We start from the raw sequence: 23,563 nt of genomic DNA on the forward strand, positions 1-23,563 counted from the left end.
GAACATGACAGTGGCTTGGAGGCTGAGGTCCCACCTTCAGTGCTGCCTGGAGACAGGAAGAGCCAGACTGAGCAGTCAGGAGCGGGTGTCGCGTCTGCACCAGCAAGGGGTCCGGCAGGGGTACAGGGGACACGTGGGCTGTGACTCTCCCCTAAGTCAGGGTGTCGCCACCCCCCCTCTGGTGGCTCCCCACCTCTGCCTGTTTGCTGAGTCCTCCCCGTGCCCAGGGGGCCTGGGTGGAACAAGGCTCCATTTCCTCTATTATTTATTTTTTTTCTAATCACCCATCCCTTCTGTGGCTCAATGAATCAGTTTCAGATTCACTTCCTGATGGCAGACCTACCCACGTTGGCAGGCTGTCTGAGGGTTTCATTAAACGATTCACATCCAGAACTACTTGAATGGCTTTCTCGTCTGTAGAATGGGATGATTATAGTAATGCTTCCCCGTAGGGTGGTTTTGGTGGTGGTGGGGGGGGGGGGGTGGTTAGTGAACTGATACATGTTAAGGCACTTAAAATGGAAGCTCTCAGTAAAAGGAGGGGTGTGTAGGGCACTCATCCCCGCGGCTGGCTTAAGAGACTCATTTTTATTTCACGTGCCCACATTACAAATGCATACCAGGCACAAACACGCCTTGAAGACCCAGGGGATGAGCGTTAGAACCGGACAACCCATGACCACGATGATGAGGAGGGTGATGACGATTGCCACTTGGCGGGCCCATTTATCTACTGAGCGTCCCTAATCTTATCCTGAGATCCACCTTGCCAAGTTGCATTATTATCTGTTCTTTACATGGAGGAACCCGAGGTTGAAGACACAGCGGTCACCCAGCTCATAAGTGGCAGAGATTAGATTCACGCTTAGGTGTGTCCGGCCCCAGAGCCCATGCTCTGTGCATTTCTCCCCCATGGAGTGATGGAGACCACCCTTCTCTTCCATCTAACCCACAGAGTTAAAAAATTCCACAATCCGGAGGGGGGCTCTTGAGTAAATTATGTGGGCACCTTGAACTTCTTTCCCTTCTGACCGGGGGCCTCCATCACCCCCCAGCCCTGCCACCGGCCGTGAACCACAGGCACACCCTCCTTCCCTCCACCCTGCCAAGTCCTGCCCCCACCGTCCAGCACGTGTGGGACCCCCGCAGCAAGGAGACAGGGCAGTCCACCGGCAGACAGACGTCCTGGCCAGCCTATCACCAGCCCGGTGTGAAAAGAGACACCCCACTAACAGCCACCCCAACAGAAGTGGATTCGTATGTTGCAGGATTTGTGGAAACTCAAATCCTCTGTAGAAAAGGCAGAGTCGCATACTTCCCTCTTCTTTTAGATTCCACTTAAACGGAGCAGCCAAGAGGGTTGCAAACTACGTAATTCAATGGCACGAAGTCTTAATTGTTGCCAATTAGAAGCCCACTCATGTGGCCGCCTCCTTCCGTTCACAGCACCGGCGGCTCGGCCCCAGCTATAACATCACTGCCCCCACGGCTATCGGATACAATAAAGGCCAGCCAGGAATGAAAAACAACTCCACACCCCGTGTCTCAATACGTGTAGACAGGAAAAATGTTCAGACTTGATCTAATTTGGGTGACACTGGCCATCCATCAGATCCAGTCTGCAAAAGCCCACAGAGAGAGCCGGGCCCAGGCTTTTCTCCTTTCCTTAGCACCCTGATTTTGGGTCTGTTGCTTCTCTCATTTGTGCACCTTCTGCCTCCCCGATTCCAGGGCCGACCCAGACGCTGTGCTGGGCAACTGACACGCGTTAATTCACTTAATCCTTAAGACACCCCCTTGCTGGGAGGCGCTGTTATTACAGTAAGGATAACACTAGTAGGAGCTTCTTCACAGGGCGATGAGGATTCGGTGAGCTAGTTTAAATGCATCCAGTTTAAAATAGGAACAGGCGCCTGGCACATAGTAGGTGCACACGGTTCATCTCAACCAGCGTCATTATCCCCACTCTACAGTCGGGAGGTTGGTGGTGCAGTCATGTGCCCAAGGTCACCCAGCCAGAAGGTGGGGGAGCTGGGGTCTGAACCCCGCTACCTGGCCCTATTATCTGCTATGCCGGACGGCCTCTCGTTCATCCCTCAGACGGGTTCTCGGGCAGCTGCGGTGGTGATGTGTCCGCAGAGAGCTCAGTTCACCACCTTGGAAACTCTCTCTTCCAGACGGGACACTCTTGACTGGCGGGTGAAAACTTGGTTCTGATTTTTCTCAACATCATCAGCCTCTCGCCTACGATACGAGGGCAGAAGATTTCAAGCCCTCTTGTCCCTGGCCTTCGCATCACTCAGGTGGATGGTACAAGCCAGACATTTTCCTTATGAAACAGCGATTATGGAGGAAGAGGGGTAGAGCAGAAAAAAGCAATTCGTTGTTTTCTGCTAGACACTCGGGAGTGATTCTTGGTTACACGCCACCCCCACCCCCCCGTGCTTAGAGTATTTATGTTTCAAGGGAGAGGTTTCTTTTTCTGCTGATTCTTCCTACTGGGAGAAGGGAGAAAGGAGGGGTGGGGGCAGCCTGGGGAGGAAAACCGGTCTGGCTTTGGGGAAGCTGCCTGGACAGCACTGGGGTCCACAGACCAGCTCCGGGCCCCCGGCAAAGGGCACACCTCCCCAGAAACACACACTGCTGCTTCAGGACTCTTGCGAGACGATCAATGTGGCCCGGCCACGTTACAAAGCACCCCAAGCACGCCCTTCTATAAATACCTCCTGCCAAGCACCGTTTCCCTGCCTCCAGCATGTTCTACCAGAACTCAGGGCTCTAATGGTGTGTGGCATGCACATGCCTCCCCTCGCTCCAGCGCCCCATCTCCCGCCCTTGTTCCATGCGGTCTGGCCCTGCCCCAGTGAGTCCCAAGTCCTAGGTCACACAGACGGCAGGCCAGGTTGTTGCGGGCCCAGGAACAACATCCACGAGCCCGGAATCCTAGGCCTCCCGGATGTTAACACAGAAACGTGACGATGTATCAGCCACCACAGGGTGACAGCCCGGAACAAGACGGGGCAAGGGCAGAGAAGCATAGAAGGGGACAAGGCGTTTCCCTGAGGAGTCAGTTCTCAGCATGATGCTTTCTGCTCCCCTCCTGCCCCCGTGACCAGAGATGAGCCAATGTCTGGGCCAACCTGTGGGCCCTGATGGCCTGGTTGTGAGCGTGGCCCTCCCTGTGAGTCAGGGGGCCCGTGGCCGCATGGATGTGGAATGAAGTCCATTGGCCGTCTCGGTCCTGGGAGGTGGCCCAGTGGTCCCTGGAAATCTGTGCCCCAGCAGAGGCCTCATGACCTTTGAGAGATGAAGTCAAAATGCTTACAGCATTTTTATTTATTTATTTATTTATTTATTTATTTATTTATTTATTATTTATTATTTATTTTTGGGACAGAGAGAGACAGAGCATGAACGGGGGAGGGGCAGAGAGAGAGGGAGACACAGAATCGGAAACAGGCTCCAGGCTCCGAGCCATCAGCCCAGAGCCTGACGCGGGGCTCGAACTCACGGACCGCGAGATCGTGACCTGGCTGAAGTCGGACGCTTAACTGACTGCGCCACCCAGGCGCCCCATTACAGCATTTTTAAACAGATTTTAATCACGTTTAAAATTTTTTGTTTATGTTTATTTACTTATTGAGAGACAGAGACAGAGACAGAGAGAGCAAGCCAGGGAGGGAGAGAGAGAAATCCCAAGCAGACTCCTTGCTGTCAGCACAGAGCCCGATGTGGGGCTCCAACTCACAAACTGTGAGATCATGATCTGAGCCAAAACCAAGAGTTGGATGCTTAACTGACTGAGCCACCCAGGCGCCTCTTAAAACAGATTTTAATATTTCCTGATTGGATGACAAAGTAAAAACCAGGGGAGAGAACTCAGGGCCAAGAAGGAGGGGTCCTACCATTTACTGGACCTCCTTGGGACAGTAGGTGACAAGACTGCCCTCCCTCCTTTTCAGCCGGCGACACACCTCACAGGCCTGAGAGCCATCAGCCACGGAGAAGCCCTGGTCTGGAAAAGGAAGTGCAAAGCAGGATGAGCCTGACTCTCGTTCTGGCTCTGGCTGCTCAGTTCATAATGCCACTGGCCCACATGGTCAAGGCCAGCCCAGACGTGCAAGCGTGGGCTCTGGGGCCTCAGGCAATGCACTGAGCCTCTCAGAGTCTCATCAATAATACAGGAATGATCGCTCCTTTACAGAGTGGCTGTGAGGATTCCGTGACATAAAGTAGGTCATGGGCTCTCCGCCCGTCTTCATCTTTATTCCTTGATCTAGAAAGGAAGCGAGACTGGCCACAAAGGAGGTGGATCCCAGTGGGGAAAATATTCAGGGTAACAAGATGGCGCTGATGGGCTGGGAGCAATTCGTGAGGAAACTTGTGGGCATCTCCCTTTCAAACTAGCCTTGATAACTGTCTCCAACTGAACAAGGCAGAGATTGAGGTGGGACTCCGAAGGGCTGAGAGGTACAGAAACCTTCAGTGACTGCTGAAGTGCCTGCTCTCTAGGAAGTTGGGTCAGGAACTGAGAGGAGAAAAGAGAACGGCATCCCCAGGGCCTCTACAAGAATCCCACAGCCAGACAGGATAGAAGAGGACACAACCTCAAACCCTTATTAAACCAGGGGTCCTGAATCCCTGCTGCCTATTATCACCTGGGGGGTTTAAAAGAAATCCCAATGCTGGGTTGTTTCTAAGACGAATTACATCCTACTCTCTGGTTGGATGGGGGTGGGGCGAGGCATCAATACTTAAAAAAAAATTCCACATGATTCCAATATGTGGCCAAGGTTGAGAGCCACTAACCAACAAGGGGACCCTCACAAGCCTGGTCTGTTTTCAGTGCAACGTGGACTAAAGCAGAGCTATCCAATATGGCAGCCACTAGCCACACGTGACTCTGGAACACTTTGCAACGTGGCCAGTCCAAGCTGAGATGTGCTGTCAGTACAAAATACGCACCAGACTTCTAAGACTTACTACGGGGAAAGAACGTAAAATATCTCATTGATGGTCTTTAAAACGTTGATTACATGTTGACGGGGAGCCTGGGTGGCTCAATCGGTTGGGAGTCCGACTTTGGCTTGGGTCATGAACTCATGGTTCGTGGGTTTGAGCCCCGCGCTGGCCTCTGTGCTGACAGCGAGAAGCCTGCTTTGGATTCTCTGTCTCCCCCTCCCTTGCTTGTGTGCACGCTCTCTCTCAAAAATAAACAAACATTAAAGAAAGATTAAAAAGGAAACACGTTGGTTATACATTGAAATGGTATACTGAGCTACATAAAATATATTAATTTTACTATGTCTTCATACTTTTTAAATGCGGCTGCAGAAAATTTTAAATGACACGGCTCACGTTCTATTTCTGTTGGGCAGTGCTGGCCTGGAGACTCGCCAATTCAAAATTGCGTTTTCTATAGTTCTATTTGTAAGTTTGTTTCCTCTATTTTTTTTTTCAACGTTTATTTATTTTTCAGACAGAGAGAGACAGAGCATGAACAGGGGAGGGGCAGAGAGAGAGGGAGACACAGAATCGGAAGCAGGCTCCAGGCTCCGAGCCATCAGCCCAGAGCCCGACGCGGGGCTCGAACTCACGGACCGCGAGATTGTGACCCGGCTGAAGTCGGACGCTCCACCGAGTGCGCCACCCAGGCGCCCCATGTTTCCTCTATTTTTTGACCATAATTGTCTTTAAAACTTTGCCTCATGATTCCATTTATGTTAGGTTCTTGAAAGGACCAAAAGGAAGACACGGAGAATAGATTAGTGGTTGCTGGGATCAGAGACCAGAGTGAGGGCGGGGAGAGGAGGCCAGGGTCAACAGGAGAGACCCTTGAGCTGCATCTAGACGGCGCCCGTGTCAATCTTCTGGTTGTGTTGCTTTGTGCTGTAATTCTGCAGGCGTTACCATGGGGGGGGAACGGGGTAAAGGGTTCATGGGATCCCTCTGTGTGACTTCTTACAATTGCACGCAAAATCTCCAATTAGCTCAACATAAAAAGCTCAATTAGGAAAAAAAAAAAAACAACTTTGGGGCGCCTGGGTTGGCTCAGTCGGTTGAACATCTGACTAGCTCAGGTCACGATCTCACGGCTCGTGAGTTCGAGCCCCGCATCGGGCTCTGTGCTGACAGCTCGGAGCCCGGAGCCTGCTTCGGATTCTGTGTGTGTGTGTGTCTCTCTCTCCCTGCCCTCCCCCATTCACACTCTGTCTCTCTTTCTCAAAAATAAATGAAAACATTAAAAAATTTTTTTAATTAAAAAAAAGAAAGAAAAAATAACTTCACCTCTGAAACAGTAACCCTTAGACTCTGCTGGCAAAAGAATGAAGTGGGGGTGCCCCTTATGGAAAACCACCGGGCAACATACATCCAGCCTTAATTACGTTCACTGCTCTCAGTCCCAAAAATTCTCCTTCTGGGAACCGCTGCTAAGGAAATAGATATAAATACAAGTGCAAAAATACACAAAGGTGTTTATTCACTGTTGTTTGTAGTAGCAAAATGCTCAGAACCACCAAAATGCCTTTCTGGAGGGAGGGGTTATATATGAACTGTGGCTTTATCCACCCATCGGACTCTCATGTTGCCACTGAAGGAAATGACAGTAGGACGATGTTAAATGAAGAATAAGTGGGGGGAAAAATACTGATGATTTGTTTGCTAATTTGCAAAACAAGAATCTGAGATGGAAAATATAAAAATATTAAGAGTGATGCTTTGATAGTAAGATCATGGATGAATTTGTTTATTCTTTCTACTTTACTGTTTATTTTTCCCAAACATGTTTAATAAATATGCGCCACATTTTATTTTTTATTTTTTTTTTTAACATTTATTCATTTTTGAGACAGAGAGAGACAGAGCATGAATGGGGGAGGGGCAGAGAGAGAGGGAGACACAGAATCCAAAACAGGCTCCAAGCTCGAGCTATCAGCACAGAGCCCGATGCGGGGCTCGAACTCTCGGACCGTGAGATCATGACCTGAGCCGAAGTCGGACGCTTAACCGACCGAGCCACCCAGGCGCCCGGATGCGCCACATTTTAAAAATAACATAATGATCTTTCCCCCCTTTTTTTAATTAGCTGTCTTCCTGAAGCTAAGGGACAAGGCCGACTGGGTAAGACGGTAGGTGGCTGACTCGCCCCCTGCTGGCTGACTGTGGTGGTGCAGCATGGGGCCCGAGGGGGGGGGTGGGGGGTGGGGGGGATGGGTTTTCATTCCCCTTTCTTTCCTAGGGGTGGTACCAGAGATCTCTAACACCCCCACCCAAAAATACAGAGTCGGAGAGAGGAAGGAAGGCTGCCTCTTTCCACTTTTCTGAATTTCCCAATGTGCTATAATAAGCACAGACACATATATACGACCTTTAACTTAAAAATTAACAAAAGATGACCTATATATAAAGAAAAATACAAGAGCAGCTTCATGGCAGAGGTAGGCTGACAGTGAATTCCCTCCCCTCTCCCGGGAATGGCCTCCCCTGCTTCCTCCTGGGGCATAAGCCAGACAGCCCCAGGCTCTTGCGATGTTCTATTTTTATTTTCATTATTTAACTGTGTCCCATATACACTGCTAAGTGGAGTGTTCAGTTCCATAGCTTAATGGACAACTGACCTCAGTCTGCAATGCCCAAGTCACATGGAACTCTGCAGGCCACTAATGGGGTCCTCAGGCCCCCATCCCCTGTCAATTTCAGTGCCTGGCTGAGAGCAGCAGAAATGGGGCTGCCTGGGGCGGCGGGGGGTACAAGGACGTCGTGAAGCAAGCAGCCGCACCAGCACGGGAATGCTGGGGAGTCCGGCAGACCTGTGGACGCTCTCTGGATGAATCTGTGGCCCACGAGTGGCTCACGGGGTTAAAGGCGGGACAGACTACTGACTTGCTTTCTCACCTCTACTAGCTGGTTGACGATTGACCGAACTCAGCTGCTCGCCAGACTGGCAGGGAGCTGTCCTGGGACCCACCTCCTAGAGGAAGAACGGGTTTTAATTCTTCTATCTCATCTTCTTTCTTGCTTATTTGACTCTGCACCTTCATAGTCTGACCTTCTGATCCCACAGAGGTTACACACCCAGGGACCTGGCGTCAGCCGTCAGGCAAACAGGGAGAAACCACAGGATGCAGAAGTGTTTGCTGATCGATTGACTGCACTGACCTTGACTCTCAGCATTAATGATGTTTTTAACAAATGCTTTCATACAGGTTTGTGACCTCCCTGGATTCTCCTATCAAGCCTCGGAAGATGGTGTTATGGAGGGCATGATTCATTCTGCAGGCAGGAAAAGCAAGGTTGAGAGAGGTGTTCGGCCCAGGGAGGACTTGACGTTGCATCCTCTGGGGTACAGTCCTCTGCCTGTGTCCACCCCATTCTCCCCCGCAAAGAGGCAGGGTGCTTTCCCAGGCAGACCCCAGGACAGAGCCCTGGGAGGCCGCTCAGCCAGGAAGTGCAATCCCCAGGACTCAGTGTTAGGGGTCCCCTGAGCTGACCGGTGCTGGACCTGCCCTTCCCCGGGGTAGGAACCGAGCACAGCGGGCTGTTTCTGACTCCCGCCCTGGGCTGACTTCACTCCCTTCTGCAGCCCCTCCTGCCCCGTGCGGTGTCCTGGGGCCCCTCACGTGATGAGTGCTCCTCACCCTTCTCACAACAACACATCCGTCAGGAGGGAGACAGACGTTCCGGTCCAGAGGCAAGTGAGAGGGTGTGGGAGAAATCAATAGTGGAGAATGATGTCTCTATATTGTGCCTTCCGTGCTTTATTTCCCTCCACAGAAGCAGGACAGAAAACAAATGCTGGCTGTGGTTTTGATATGAATCGATCTTGAAGCTGGGTGAACCCAGTGGTGTGCCCTTAATGGCCAGCCGTTGCCTGCTGGCCCTTGGGTTGACAGCTAGTTCTCAATCAGTGTGCAAGGGCCACCCACTTATCTGATTTGGATGCCCTGGCTCCTCTCTGCTCACAGCACCGGCGTCTGCTCAGCAGAGTCTGAACAAGTCACCAGCTGATGGGGGTGGTGGTAAAGGGAGAAGGTTAAAGAAGGGAGGCAGGGCTCCTACCATAGCCCCAAACCCATCTCTCTTGCAGAGATAAAATTCCTACCTGCCTTGGGCTCAAGTACCTTCAAAGCTGAGCTGAAATCCAACGGGTACAAATAGCATTATCAGCCACTAACACTTTAGTCTGAATTTGTAGAGACATGTTCTCAATGGAGACAGTCACAGCACCTATTTTAGGAACATAATGAGGAGTGCATGAAGTGACTCACACTCAGGGCCCAGCCCACACCTGGCACCATCATCAGCCAATGTCTGGTCTTGAGTCTCCGGCCCCCCAGTTTGCGTGGCATACTATGTGCTCTCATCTGGACATTTTAATTAACCTCTTAGGCCCTCCATCTTCTCAACTAGGAACTTGAGATAATACTTCTGGTGCAGGTGCTAAGAGGATGAAACACAGTAGAGTATGTGGGGCTTGAAACAGCTCCTGGCACTCAGCAGCTGCTCACCCCTCAAGCTTCTGGAAGTTTCCTGTGGAAGGAGGAGGAGGGAAGGCAGAGGGGTGCCTGGAAATCTGGAGCAATGTCCCACAGAAGGTTTCAGAGAGGGGCAGCATGTCAGCCAAGGATATAGAGGGCTGGGAGGGGGCTCCCACCTTGGGGGCCCTTTTAATTGTGCCCTCAGGGGGCAATCAATGCCCCCAGAGCAAAGGAAGCATGAGAGGTGGAAGGACCCACCCCCTGCAAATTCATACCCCGGGGCTGTGTCCCAAGAAGTTACCAAAATCAAGTGTCCTTCATTCAGATTTGCTCTGGGTTCAAATCCCCGCTCCGTCACTTTAGCTCAGTGACGTCGGGTACGTTGTCTTCATCTGCCTGTACCTCAGTTTCTACATCTATAAAGAGAGGATAAAAATAGACCCCCCTCAGGGATGGGTGTAAGGACTAGTAACCTAGCATCGTGGCCCAGCCCAGAGGGGCCTCTGCATTCGGGCTTGCTCTGATCATAATTCCATCATGGTTCTACCAACATGCACCATCACTGCGGCTAGAGTTGCACACTAGAACTCCCTGTGCGGCTTCCGCATCTGAAGGTGGGTAGGGATTCCTGCTACAAATGCTCTCGATTGTTGAAGCCCAGAGAGGGTTGTGGCCAGCCCACCCACAACTTCTACAGCTGACAAGGCCTTCCCCTGGAATGAGGGCCTCAGATCTGGACCTGGGCTTGGGCAGCAAGCAGACCTGGGAGGTCCCAGGTTCACTTCTGTCGGGCCCCCATTGAGCAGGTGAGGCAGAGCACTTGACCAACGCAGGGAGGGAAAGCCAGGGGGGGAAGCATGTCTTTGTGAACTTTTGCGTTGACCAGGCAGTATTCCAGCTGCCTCTCTAGACATCAGTCTCACTCAGTTGTCATGATACTCTGTGAGTGCCGCCTTGACGTTCCCCATTCATGTGCGTCTGAGGCTCAGAGAGGACGTGCGCCGGCCTGAGGTCACACAGACAGGGAGAGAGGTAGGCGTGGGCTCTGTGCCTGCCTTCTGACACCACAGAGCCCCAGTGTCTCCACCGCACCAAACAGGAGTGGACTCCAGGAGGGTCAGGTTGTGTGGCCTGGGTTATCAGGGTTACTACCTAGGAGAAAGGTCAAGATTCCTGCAATGGGGCAGGAGCGAGGCCAGAGGTGGTCTCAGGGTAGCGCTGGAGTTGAAAGTGGGTGGGAACAGCTATTCTGATGCAGGTGGTGGAAAAAATAAAGGCATTTTCCATGCACACAGCGAATCCCGCCTACCCTCTTCAGGAGACAGCATCCCCTCCGGGAAATAACGGGGCGGGGGCGGGGGCCCTCCTGACCACATCACTCACAGCCCACGCCCTGGGCTCCATCAAAGAGGTGCCTTGTGCCCTGGCAGGATGGAGTTGGCCTTGGTGCTCCGCATTTGCTAGCCCCAGAGCACCTGGCATTCTCCTGAAAAGCAAGGAGGCTGACCAAGGCGCCTGGGGTCTCCAGGATGAAGACGTACAAGTGAAGGTCACCCGCCAGGGAACAGCCACCTATTTTGAGAGCAAGTGAGATCTGCGCAAGAAGTCGCTTGCCTCCCAGGGCGATGGCTGGCGGTGGGTGCTGTCTGAATGTATTATCCCATGGAGGAAGGCACTGCTTCCTGGCGTGCCAACGCTTCCTGCTCATGGCTTCCAGGATGATGCTCCCGGCGCCACACTCGGTGGGACCTCTGTTTGGAGGGCAAGCCATGCGAGGCAGGGGAATGCCAGGTGCCAAGTCAGGAGCCAGGAACAGAGCGACGTTCCTAGGAAGCTTGAGCCCAAGACCCCGGCCTCCTGTGAGCACTGGAAGAGAAGAGGTTCACCGTCAAGAGCATAGAGCACGTGAGCTCAAGCTCTGGCTCTCCCTGTGAACAGCTGCGCGACCTTGGGACAACTTACTTAACTGCGCTGAGCTCCCATGTTCATAGAACCTGGGAAACCATAGTTAAAAAGCTCTTGAACTGAAAACAGGTGCTCAAAGGCTGGTACGTGAATATTCAGAGCAGCATTATTCATAATATTGCCAAGGGAGAGACCTAAACAAATGTCCGTCAATGAACGAACAGATACACGAAATGTGGCATATCCACACAACGGAATATCATCCAGCCCTAAAAAGGCATGAAGCACTGACATTGCACGGGTGAACGTGGAAAACATCACACCGAGTGAAAGAAGCCAGACACAAAAGGCCACACGCTGTAGGGTTCCATTTACATGCAACGTCCGCAAGAGGTAAATGCATGGGGACAGAAAGCAGATGTGTGGCTGCCAGGGACTTGGCGGAGGGACTTGGTGGGTGGGTTTCCCTTGGGGATGATGAAAATGTTCCGGAATTAGAAGGTGGTGATGGTTGCTCAGTGTTTCAATGTACTAAGTGCCACTGAATTGTGCGCTTTAAGGTGGTTAAGAAGGGAGATTTTATGTTATGTGTATTTCACCACAAACCCCCTGAGGATTGCATCTATTTATATCAAAGAGCACGACTCACCACACAATTCAAGGAGTGCAGGCCAGAAGTGTGTGCATACAAGCAACTGCTTTGCGGGGACAGTGGGGGTTGCCGAGTGGATCAGAGGAGGTCTAGACACGAGGTGCTGGGCACACAGCCGGCGCAAAGTAACTGCTCAGCAAACTCCAGCCTCCCTCCCGGTTTTGCCTCGCGTCGGAGAACTCGGCCTCTGTTGGCCACGCCTTTTACCCACCACACGGTCCTGCAGCCGCGGGGCAGGTGGGACATGTTTTTAAGGTCTTGTCACTGCACATTCGGGAGCAGATACTCTGCTGCTTCCAGGAGCAGCCCGAGACCTCGTGCCCCGGACCCCAGGGACAGAAGTCCCGAACTTGCCTTTAACGCCTGGTAACTGACCTCTGGGAGGTATCGTGAATGCCACTGGTGAACACAAGCTTCGTGGGTGAGAGCAGATCTGCAAAGGGCAAAGGAAGCATGGGCACGGATTCCTGTAACCAGCAGGAGTGAAGGTCATTAAACAGGTAGAAGGCACCACTTGGCAAGCCCCTGACCTAGTGAGGAAGGGGGGAAGAATGGATGCTGGCGGTCCTGGGGGCAAGTCGGCTGATGGAGGTGTGCTGGGAATGCCATAGAAGCACAAGCAAGGGTCCCTAGCTAAGGAACATCTGGGAAGGCTTCCTGGAGGAAGTGACCCCTGAGCTGAGTCCATTACGTCCCCTTGGTTCCTGTCTGGTGAAGTGTTTTTGCTTTAAAAAAAATTTTGTAAGTTCATTTATTTTTGAGAAAGAGAGGGGGGGGTGCAGAGAGCGGGGGAGACACAGAATCTGTAGCAGGTGCCAGGCTCTGAGCTGTCAGCACAGAGTCTGATGTGGGGCTCAAACTCACGAACAGCGAGATCATGACCTGAGCTGAAGCCAGACGCTTAACCAACCGAGCTACCCAGGTGCCCCAAAGTGTTTTTGCTTTAAGTGAAGGGAAGGAGAAGAGAATTTTGGAAGAGTCAGACCCTGGGCCCGGTGACTTGGAAACATTTCCCTTTTTACAAATTCCAAGGATCTCAGAAAGGCCATTGGGCTCCTTGGGTTTAAATTGTGGCTCTACCTATGCTGTGGCTGACTTTGGGCAAGCTAACTGACCTCTCTGTGCCTCAGTTTCTTTGCCTATGAAATATGGTTAACGGTAATGACCTCATGGAGTTGCCTGGCAGTTAGATAAGGTCAGCATGGGAGGCCCAGAGCAGGGGACACGTATGGGAGCAATGATTATATCCACTGCCTTTACACTTGATCTTGCCTTCGGTGCCAAGGTCACCGACAAGGCACCTAGAAGGATCCGCTGGCCTCAGATTTCAGCAGAACCTCTTTCAGACATCACGAAGAGGGTGTGACAAGCTCCGTGTCCACAGGGCCAGGAAGACAAAGCGATAGGCCACCGCATACTGGGCATATTTTGTTGTCTGACGTCGTATGATGTCTGTTGTCTCCCTTTTAATTTTATCGTTGCACCAACCCTGCACGGTAACTCCTCTGCCCTTCAATTTACAGTTCAGGAAAGTGAGGTTCAAAGAGGTAAAATCACGTGCCCGAGGTCGCATGGAGCGATGACGGAGCTCCTTCCATCCTCTGCCCCACATAGGGGCGGGGGCATTCACGATGGGAGCCTAGGTTTACACCCCCACGCCAACGCTTACCAGCCAAGCCCGGTCCCCGGTCTGCAAAGGGACACGACAGCACGGTGTATCTCGTAAGGACTGGACAGCAGGAACCTTACACGAGACCTCGCATGTGATAAGCGCCCAACAGAGGCTAGTTTCTATTACTGTTACAGTCATCCCTGCTGTCTCCTCTTAACGGGAGGACTACCCGGGACCCGTGCTCTCGAGGGGGTCTGTCCCTGGGGTGGACAGCACAGACATGCTGTGGCTCATCATCTCAGGTCCCCAGAGTGTCCCCTTCCCCGACGCGGGCTCTCCCACTTGAGCCAGGGAGCCAAGCCTGCCCAGCCAAGCCCTCCATGCCAAGCTCCTGGTGCGGCCCCTGCCTTTTGCTCGAGAATCCCCACCGGGAGGGCAGCTGGAATACTGCCATATTCCAGGGGTTCTTGCCTCCTTGACCTAGGGCCAGCTGGCAACTGGCTCCTTTCCACGCAAGACCAACACCTCCATCCAACCCCCCCACTCCCAGCCCGTGCCAGCTGCCTCAGTTTCCGCCCTTGGGCAAGTGCCTGAGTCAATGGCATGCTGTCTCCCTCCGTGAGGGGCTCGCGCATGTCCAGACTCCTGGGGCAGGAACGCCTCCTGCAGCATCCTTGCTGGGTGGTGATCCAGGCAGCCTGACCTTGAACTCTGGGGAGGCGGGGGAACCCCATGTTGGGCAGCAACACCAAGGAAGCAGAAGGGTGCCTGAGGCTTCACCAGCGCTACCCCTGCCCCCCCTAACATCTTTTCCTTTCCCATTCAGAGTCTGCTCTCTGGAATTACACACAATGAGTCTCATTTCCCAATTGTTCTGCCGTGACACAACTACTTCAAAAACAAGAAAATAAAAACTGTAAACAAGGAGGGTCATCAAAACTTGGTGACCTCCTTCCAAAGTGTAGCCCTTGAAATGTCGTGTCCCTCCTTCCCTCCCAAGACTTTTCTCTCCCCTTTTAATGCCTCCATGTCCTCGGCTGCCGGCACAGAGCTGCACAGGGAGAGCCTGCCTCCTTGAACGTCAGAGACACCTGGGGTCCGTCCCTGCTTTACCGCTTACCAGCCCTGTGATTTCAGGGCAGTTGCTTTATGTTTCTGGCTCCATTTCCCCAGCCCTCAGAGGGGGAGGGGGAGGGGGAGGGGGAGGGGGAGGGGGAGAGGGAGAGGGAGAGGGAGAGGGAGAGGGAGAGGGAGAGGGAGAGGAAGAGGGGAGAGGGAGAGGAAGAGGAAGAGGAAGAGGAAGAGGGGAGAGGAGGAGGGCAGGGGGAGAGGAAGAGGAAGAGGGGAGAGGAAGAGGGAGAGGAGGAGGGCAGGGGGAGAGGAAGAGGGGAGGGGGAGAGGAAGAGGGGAAAGGAAGAAGGGAGAGGAAGAGGAAGAGGGGAGAGGAAGAGGGGAGAGGGAGGGGGAGAGGGGAAAGGAAGAAGGGAGGGGGAGAGAAAGAGGGGAGAGGGAGAGGGGAGAGAGAGAAGGGAGAGGGAGAGAGAGGGGAGGGGGAGAGGAAGAAGGGAGGGGGAGAGGAAGAAGGGAGGGGGAGAGGAAGAAGGGAGAGGAAGAGGAAGAGGGGAGAGGAAGAGGGGAGAGGGGACAGGGAGAGGGGAGCTGGAGGGCTGAACTTCTCTTGACCTCCGGAGATATTGGCCTTGACCTCACCAGATGGCGTTGCTGCAGCTCAGTGAATAGATGCACTTGTCCAGAACAAGAGCCTGGAGCTGGGAGAAAGGGGGGAGGGGGTTCTGCCTGCCCTCTGGCTTCCCACTGGCACGTGCACGGAGAAGGGGGGACACACGAGCTGGCACGGGCAGCGGGAGGGGCTGAGGACAGGGCCCGAGTCCCTGCAAAAGCCGAGGCTCAGGGAGGTTCTGGGACTAGCCCACGGCCACACACAGCTACCCAGTGACTGGGCCGGGATCTGAACTCCCCTCCGTGTGGTTCCAAAGTCCGCTGCCACCCGGCCACCTCTGTCCTCCTTGCTCTTAGACTGTCTCTTGCCCCTGCCTGGAAGGCTCTCTCCCCAGATCTCTGCCTCACTTTCTTCCTCCTCCTTCTTCAGCCTCTTGGTCGCACCGGGTAGGAGCCCCTTTGAAAACGGCACCCCCACCCCCACCCTCCAAACCTCCCGCCCTGCCTTGTCCTTCTCTCTAGCATTTTCACAGACAACCTACTAAATTTTTCCCTCGTGAGCATATTTATTGTTCATCTCCCTCTTCAGAACTCTTGCTCCTCAGGGAATGGGATTGAATTTTGTCTGTTCTGTTCAGAGCTGTATCCCCAGTGCTTCTCAGCTATGGGCGAGTCTGCCCCCCTCCCCCTCCAGGGGACGCTAGGCAATGTCTGGAGGCATCTGTGGTTGTCTCCACGGAAGGAGGGATGCTACTGGCATTTAGTGGGCAGAGGCCAGGGATGCTACTAAACATCCTACAACACGGAGGACAGCCCCTGCCAAAGAATAATCTGGCCCCGAAAGCCAGTCATATCACATTTGTATTTTCATCACAGAATAGTCATCACCATGTACACAGTAGGCGCTCAATAAATGACTGTGCTGGAATGAAGAGTTGCTGCCGTTATCATCATCATCCAAGAACAGACAGCACTGAGACTAATCTTCAAGAACACTCATCAAACTGGGCTCCTGGGTGGCTCAGTCAGTTAAGAGTCCAACTTCAGCTTATGGTCCGTGGGTTCGAGCCCGGCACCGGGCTCTGTGTGGACGTGCAGAGCCTGCTTGGGATTCTCTCTCTCCTTCTCTCTCTCTCTCTGACCTTCCTGCACTTGTGCACCTGCATGCTGTCTCTCAAAATAAATAAATAAACTGAAAAGAATGCTCGTCAAACTAATATAACGTTAAATGTCAATTACACCTCAATTTTTTTTTTTAAATGGTTGTCATTGGGGAGTTCATGGCCAACAGGTCATACTGGTGACCTGTAACTTCTCTCTGGTCTCAGCTCTGCTCTCTGCGGTGCTCAGATGGGCTGCAAACAGCTCACGGCTATGCGGTCAGGACATATTCCAGGCTCTCTGAGGGCCGGGGTGATGCTGGCCTGCCTCTCCCCGCATCCAGCCTGTCCATGGACCCCCTGGGCAGGGACGGTCAGTTCTCATCCCCATACCCCCCCAAAACTTGCCCCCACACGCCCACCGGGGCAAGGAACCACCTCCACAAGGGAGATCTTTGAGGACCACGTTTGAGGGTGATCCCAGCCGAGTCCTGCACCTCCGGGTCTCTGGCAGCCCAGGAGACTTGTGGGTCTGAGTGAATGATGTGGTTTTTGCTCTTTTGAGGAAGGACGTGGGATGTTCAGGGCATCACAGGAGTTGAAAGGTCCCGTGGTCCTGCTCAGCCCAGGCCTTTTGCTGACCTAACAAATTACCACTGACAGCTTTAAACAGCTAGCGTGACAAGCCCAGGCTCTCCAAATGCAGAGAACACCGCCCTAGAATACATTAACCACCACATGGCCGTGTGCCGGGGGGAAGGGGGAGCGGCAGAAAAGGAAGGAGGCTTTTGCCTTGGGTCTATTTCACCTCTGAAACGGGCTGCAAAGACCCCACCCCAGGCAGAGGGCTGGAAACCTCTATATAACACCTGCTGCCCCCGCGGGCCACCCACCCCACATTCTCACTGAGAATTCCCACTGGACGTTCACAACTTCCTCTGCCTGCCGCCTGCCCTGCCCCGTCTGCCTGAATCTTTCCTTCCCTCTGGGGCCTCCTCGGGCTCACAACTGGGCCTTTCTCTGTAGACTCTGAGGCTGGCAAAGCACTTTCTTCTCCCTGTTGCTCTCCCCACCTTCTTTCGTCTCCCCTCTCTCTTCTGCCCTCTCCCTCTCCCCTCGCACACGGGTCCCGAAAGCTTTTAAATGAGTCACAAGGTTTCATAGCTGACAAATGGGTGGGTATGAGGCCATGAGCGAAAGGAAGGAGTCTCTAACGGTGGAATATTAGGCAGCAGGCAGCCAGGGCTGGGGAGACAGGACATTTGGCAGGTGGCAGGCAGGGGTTTTCCTGGTGCCTCTGAAGTCACACGTAGCTGGCCCTGATTCTGCCAGGGAGGAAGGCTGACCCCAATCCAGGATGGAAGGAAAGAGCAGGCACATGACCGGTGACCACCTAGGAATGAGTCAGGAGGCCGTGTGGGCAGGCCCAGGACACTGGTGGCTAGAAGCCAGGGCAGAAGCACGAGCTCTCCCGGAGGCAGGGCTTGGTGGAGACTGGGTTCCAACTCTCGCATCCTCACTTTCTGGGACCCCGAGCTCAATCTGTGAGCTACCCTGATACCAAAACTCACACCACCGCCACGCCCCCCACTCCCCCCCATGCTCAGGATGGCATGAGGGCTCCTAGCTTCACAGTCACCTCCCACAAGGACAGTGGCTGAGAGTCAGGCTTGGGGGCTGGAGGAAGCAGAGACTAGCAGCCCGGAACACCGCCATGGAGCCCGCCACTGACATCTGTGTCCCGGCCCCATTCTACAGAAGAGGAAACTGAGCCTCCAAGTGTTTCTGTGACTCGGCCAAAGTCACAAAGTCAGTGATCCAGCTGGGATTGGAGCCCGTGTTTTCCACCACGACATCAGGCTTGCCTCCTCCAGCCAACTGTGACCAACTCAGCCGACCTCCCCCCTGCGTTCCCCTCCCCCGCCCCAAGTCCCAGAACCCCAGCTCACAGCCTGAGAGCGGCTGAGCTCTCACAAGCCTGCTGCCAGGATGCCAAGGTCTCACCAACTGGACACACGTGGACAGGGCGGCCCTGGCTCCACCCCCCGCCCCTCAGGGTGTCCACTGCCTCCCACAAGTTAAGACGAAGGTAGAAGTTTGGGATGGGGATGCCTTAGGCACCGCTACAAAGTTCACCTTTTCTAGGCACGTTGGGGACCTGACCCTGTGACAGGATGTCCCCAGCTCTCTCCAGCCGTCACGTTAGCGGAGAAGTGAGGCACATTTAGGGCTTCTCAGGCAGGCAGGAGACTCTGGGAGGGGTGCTGGCTGTGGTGTCAGCAGAGAGGCACAGCCGATCTGTCACCAAGATGCCTGCGGACCTGAGATGTCCTGAAGCCAGAATGTCAGCTCGAAACCAAAGTCCCCCCGCCCTCCCTGCAACCCGGGCTGTGAATTCATCAAGCCTTGAGGTTGAGACAGATGAGAGAGTGGCATAATGTGGCCAAGAAGAAAGTCCCAGCTTTTGTTCCCTGGGATGGTGTGGGGCAGGACGCAGCACAGGTGACAGCTGGAGTGTGACGTCTGTCTCTCACTTGGGAACCCTGTCCTGGGTCCAGCTCCCGTCTAGTCGCCGATAATCCCACAAAGTGGGTGAATCCCTTCCTTTCTCTGAACAAGAGCCTCCTCAACCATAAACACGGACGCCGAGGTGGCTGGCGAGTTCTAGAAGGTGGATGAGAGCCCAAGGCTGCACCTGGCCATTGCGACCCCGCACCCAGCAGGGTCAGCACTGGGAGGGGCTCGGAACAGGATCCTCTGCCCTCCCCCGCCACGTTCCAGGAATTACCTCTTAAATCCCTCTCGGTCCCAAGAAGTGACCATCTGACTTCGCTTTAAATTTTTTAACGAACTAACCTTCATCAATTGCCCAATGAGGATGAGGTCAAAGGCAGTTCAAGTAATTAACATGGGGAGGAGGGAGGCTCTGGAGTGACGGGGGGAATGTTTCGGTGCGTGCCTCGTGGCTTGAGCGCTCACACTCAGCCCCGGCCAGCGGATCCCCATGCCCGCCACCCTCTGCTCCCCTGCGTGTCCACCTCTGCTCCGCGGCGTCTGGCAGGGGCACTTGCCCTACCCCGCCGGACCCGGGCATCCTCGCCATCCCCGCGGTCACGCGGGAGAAGCGGGGAATTCGAGGCACAGGTGGGCAGCCCAGCTCAACAGGTGTGTGTGTGGGGGGGGGGGGCTTTCCCTCCCGCATTACGCGGATAATTTTGCCGGCCCCACTCAAGCCCGTCTTGCGAGTGTGCCCTCAGCTTTGGAGTGGGCAACAAGAACTGCCCAGCAGCGCCGGCGAACAGGGGGCGTCATCTCCTCCCCCGCACATCCCCGACACGCGCGCGCACACACACGGACACACGCGCACACACAGGCGTGGACACGCGCACCCGCAACCACGCGGCCCCTACCTTCCCCGCGCCTGACCTGCAGGCGCGCACGCGGGGGGCAGTGTGGCCGCTGCCCCTGGCTCCGCGGGAATCGGGGGGGGGGGGCGGCCGCGCGCAGGGGCCAAGGCGCCGGCGGGAGGTCGTCCAACCCCCCCCCCACCGCCACCCCGCGCCCCAGGATGGGAGAGCCGGTCTCCCCCACCCTCCCTACCCCGGCTTCCCGGCTCCTACCTCGCTGGAGCGGTCGCGGCCCCCGACCCAGGTCGCAGGTGCCTCGCCGGCTCGGCGCGCCGCGCGGGAGGCTCGGCGCCAGGCTCCCGGGCGCCCGTCCCGTCGCGTCCGGCCGAACCGCTCCGCGCGGGTGACCCAGCCGCCGCCGCAGCCGGAGCCCCGAACTCGCAGAGGGAGGGGCGGGCAGGGGGCGGGGCCGAGGGCGGGGCTTTCCCGCCCCCGCGCGGCGAGCGGAGGGCGGGCCGCGGGACCCTGCGGCTGCTGGGCTCCACCCGGGGAGGTGAGCACGTCTCGGGGAAGCACCTTAGCGGGGTTTGCGGGTGGAAAGTAGGGGCCCGGGGTGGGGGAGGAGAGGCTTCCGGGGCCGCATGGGGGTTGACTGAGACCCCCCCACCCCCCGACTTTAGTCAGACTTTCAAATCCCAGCTGCTTCTGCTTAGTAATAACTAAGGATAAAAACAACAACGCCGAGGTCTGCTGGTATTTATTGTTCACTTCCAGTGCCCTGCGGGCTTTTCAGAGCGCTTTGTGTGCATGAAGTTATTTAAAGCCTTCCCCACAATCCCATTTTACCGCTGAGAAAACTGAGGCCCAGAGAGGTGAAGCGATGTGTCTGAGGACACACGGCTGGAAACTGGCAGGGCCAGCATTGCGACTCAGGTCTGTCTGGCTCCAGGATCTGTGCTTTTCAAGACTCTAGTGCTATGCTTGCTTTCTGTAGCATTAAGCAGATTGTTCGCCCCTCTGCACCGTGAGTGGAAACACATGTACAATACATGATAGCAACCAACATTTTTAGTTTCTTCTTTCTTCAGTTTGTATGTGTCCTTCATTCCCTGGGCCCTGGACACTCAGTAGGTGCTCAATAAGTATTTGTGACTTGATGGCTAATTTGAAAGCTGCATCTGGGGCCAAGGTGGCCTGTCCGGTCAGATTGGATACTGGCACCCAAGGGTTACCCATTCTGGCCTGAACACTAGCCCACCTTCACTTCTCTGCAACGGCAGCCTGACCTGTAGCCTTGTCCAGTATGTGTGTGGGGGGCTTGCTCACAGACCAGCAGCTCCGGAATCCGCTCTGAGTAGGAGGCGCCTCCCTGCAAGGATGAATCTCCAGGATGTAAGCTTGTCCAGCCAGGCCATAGGGAGGTTCTGCTCGGGGGGTTCAGTAAAATTTTGGTAGACAATGAAACGGTCAAATACATGGACTATCTATGCGTTTGGGGGCAAAGGTAGGTTGCCAATAACAAGACATCAGCAATGAACATGTTTGTTGAAAACTGTAAGGCAGGAGCCCTTTTGCTGCTGAGATCTGACCTGGGCATCACGGAAAACGTTGTCGTGTGTGAATGGGACCATGTGGAGCTGGGACAACTGAAGGTTTTTGGGGAAGTATACCCCCACATTTCTGTTCACAGTATTTTAGGCCTAAAAAATTCCCAGCTTTTTCTCTCTTCTTCTACTTCCCCAAGAGTGCCCCCCCGCAGCCCCTAGAACTTGCTCAGGAGGAAAGGCCTCTTACCCTTGGACGGCTGTCCACGTCTCTCAAACCCTCAGTGCCCAGCAGCCCCAATCTCTTCCAGATGTGCTGGTCCCTTCTGCTTGGCTTGCCCTCTTTTCCACGGGGAAAACTCCCACAAATTCTCCAAGACCTTACTCAGTTTGCTGTCTCTGACCCAGTAATTAATTTCTCCTTCTCTCATCTGGACTCAGGACACTTCTCTTGCTGTCACCAGTGTAGCAATGGCGAGTTTACTGGCATTCTCCCCGGCTGTGCCTGTGAGCTCCTTGAAGGCAGAAGGACTGGCACATAGTAGGTGTACAGTGAGTATTTGCTGAAGGAATGGATGTCAGTAAGACGGGTGTTCCCAGGACTGAAGCTTTTCAGGGGAAACAAATCAGCAAACAGAACCACTGGCAGAGCTGGATCGGTGCTATGAAAAGATGAAACACGGACTCTGCAGCCAGGAGGTATGTCTTTCTCAAGGTCTGCGTTTCACATTCCCAGCAAAGGTCAGAGATCCTGCCCTGGGTTCTGTGTTGTACAGGGTCACCCCGGCTGGACAGCAACCATGGCCTCAGGCAACTGAAGAGCGCACGCGTGTTGGGGGTGGTGGTGGAAGCAGACTGCCTGGGGGTGGGTGTGAGGGTATGAGGGTGGGAATGGCAGGTGGAGTGGACTCTCCTGTGGGCCGATGGAAGGACGCCGGAATGCCACCTGCTCCCCAGATCAGTTCCCTCTTTGATCTGTGTGACGCTTGTGTTCCAAGTCATCCTGCGATGCCCAAGATAAAGTAACAGACCCATTGCCTGCAGAAAGCACTCTTTAAAAGGAAAATCAGTTTCCGGGGGTGCTCACAGTCTCCTCCCCTGCCATTCTGCCCGAGGCAAGTGAGGATACCTCAGGAGATGCGAGGGTGAGCAAAAAAGGACTTGGATTAGATGGCATGAGGTCTTCAGCCTCATTCTGCCCCTCACAAGCTGTGTGACCTTGGACATGATACTTAACTCCTCTGAGTTTTGGTTTACTCCTCAATAATCAGGGCTGACTTCGCGGGCGTGTGATGTGTGCAGTCCCACGGACCTGCTCGTTCTTCAAAATACTCTGTGCCTGGTTTCACGATCTGCTTTCACCATCTCGAAGTTCTTTCTCGGTTTGGAACAAGGGGCAGCATTTTCATTCTGCACTGGACCCCGCAAATTACGTAGCTGGCACTGGTGCTAACACCCACCTCCCTGGGTTATTGTGACACTTCGCTGAGATCGTGTTGGCACACATGTCTCACACGCAAGCTCTCAGAAGTTAGCTGCCCTTTGTCTGATCTGGGTCTTAAAGATGAATAGAAGTTCACCCAGTAGACAAAGGCATATGGGAAAGCAGTTTCAGGCTTAGGGGCCAGCATGGGCAAAGGTATGAGAATGTGAAAGGTGAGAAGTCAAAGCAAATGGCCTGGGGTAGGGTAGGAGGAGAAAACTGGAGGGACATGTTGGGGCCAGAGTGAAAGGCTGGTTCTTTTAAGGAGTTGGACCTCAGGCCCGGAGACCTGTGAGCAGAAACCCTGGGAAGGGAGGGTTTCTGCATACTGACATTCTTAGCCCAGGGTTGAGCTAATGAGACAGGCAGTGGATGGCATGCGTGGGAGCCCTGCTTTGGAGGCTGCCGATACGATGTGTTTGAAACGCTCCCTGTACACATAATGGGAAAATGCTGTAGGTGTCAAAGCCAGCAGCAGTGGTTGGGGACCTGGGGACTCTGGGCCTGATGAATAATGGAGCAGCCCTTCCTCCCTGGGTCTCTTTTTCCATCCTTTCAATAATTCATACATTCCCCATTGGTTGAGGAGTTTCATAAAACCTCAGCTTTTTCTGAATCCTGGGCCAATTCGAGCAAATCTGAGGGCTTCATGCGTTAGGTCTTAATTAGAAACACACACACACACACACACACACACACACACACACACACACACACGAGCACGTTCAGTTTTGTAAAATGTGCCTTGTATTCATGTCAAG

General features: G+C 54.2%; 1 protein-coding gene across 2 annotated transcripts in view; it reads right to left on the reverse strand.

Moving 5' to 3' along the window:
• Positions 1–20,162, reverse strand: part of CACNG5 (calcium voltage-gated channel auxiliary subunit gamma 5) — a 42,642-nt gene extending 22,480 nt beyond the window's left edge. The window contains exon 1 of one of the 2 annotated variants that reach the window (XM_045044644.1): positions 20,049–20,162. The gene's annotated coding sequence lies outside the window, so the exon portion shown is untranslated. The remainder of the gene's footprint in view (positions 1–20,048) is intronic. The other variant, XM_023243849.2, reaches the window with a different exon arrangement.
• Between the last annotated feature and the right edge of the window lie 3,401 nt (positions 20,163–23,563).

Source organism: Felis catus, chromosome E1 (assembly GCF_018350175.1).
Source record: "Felis catus isolate Fca126 chromosome E1, F.catus_Fca126_mat1.0, whole genome shotgun sequence".
Taxonomy (NCBI): domain Eukaryota; kingdom Metazoa; phylum Chordata; class Mammalia; order Carnivora; family Felidae; genus Felis; species Felis catus.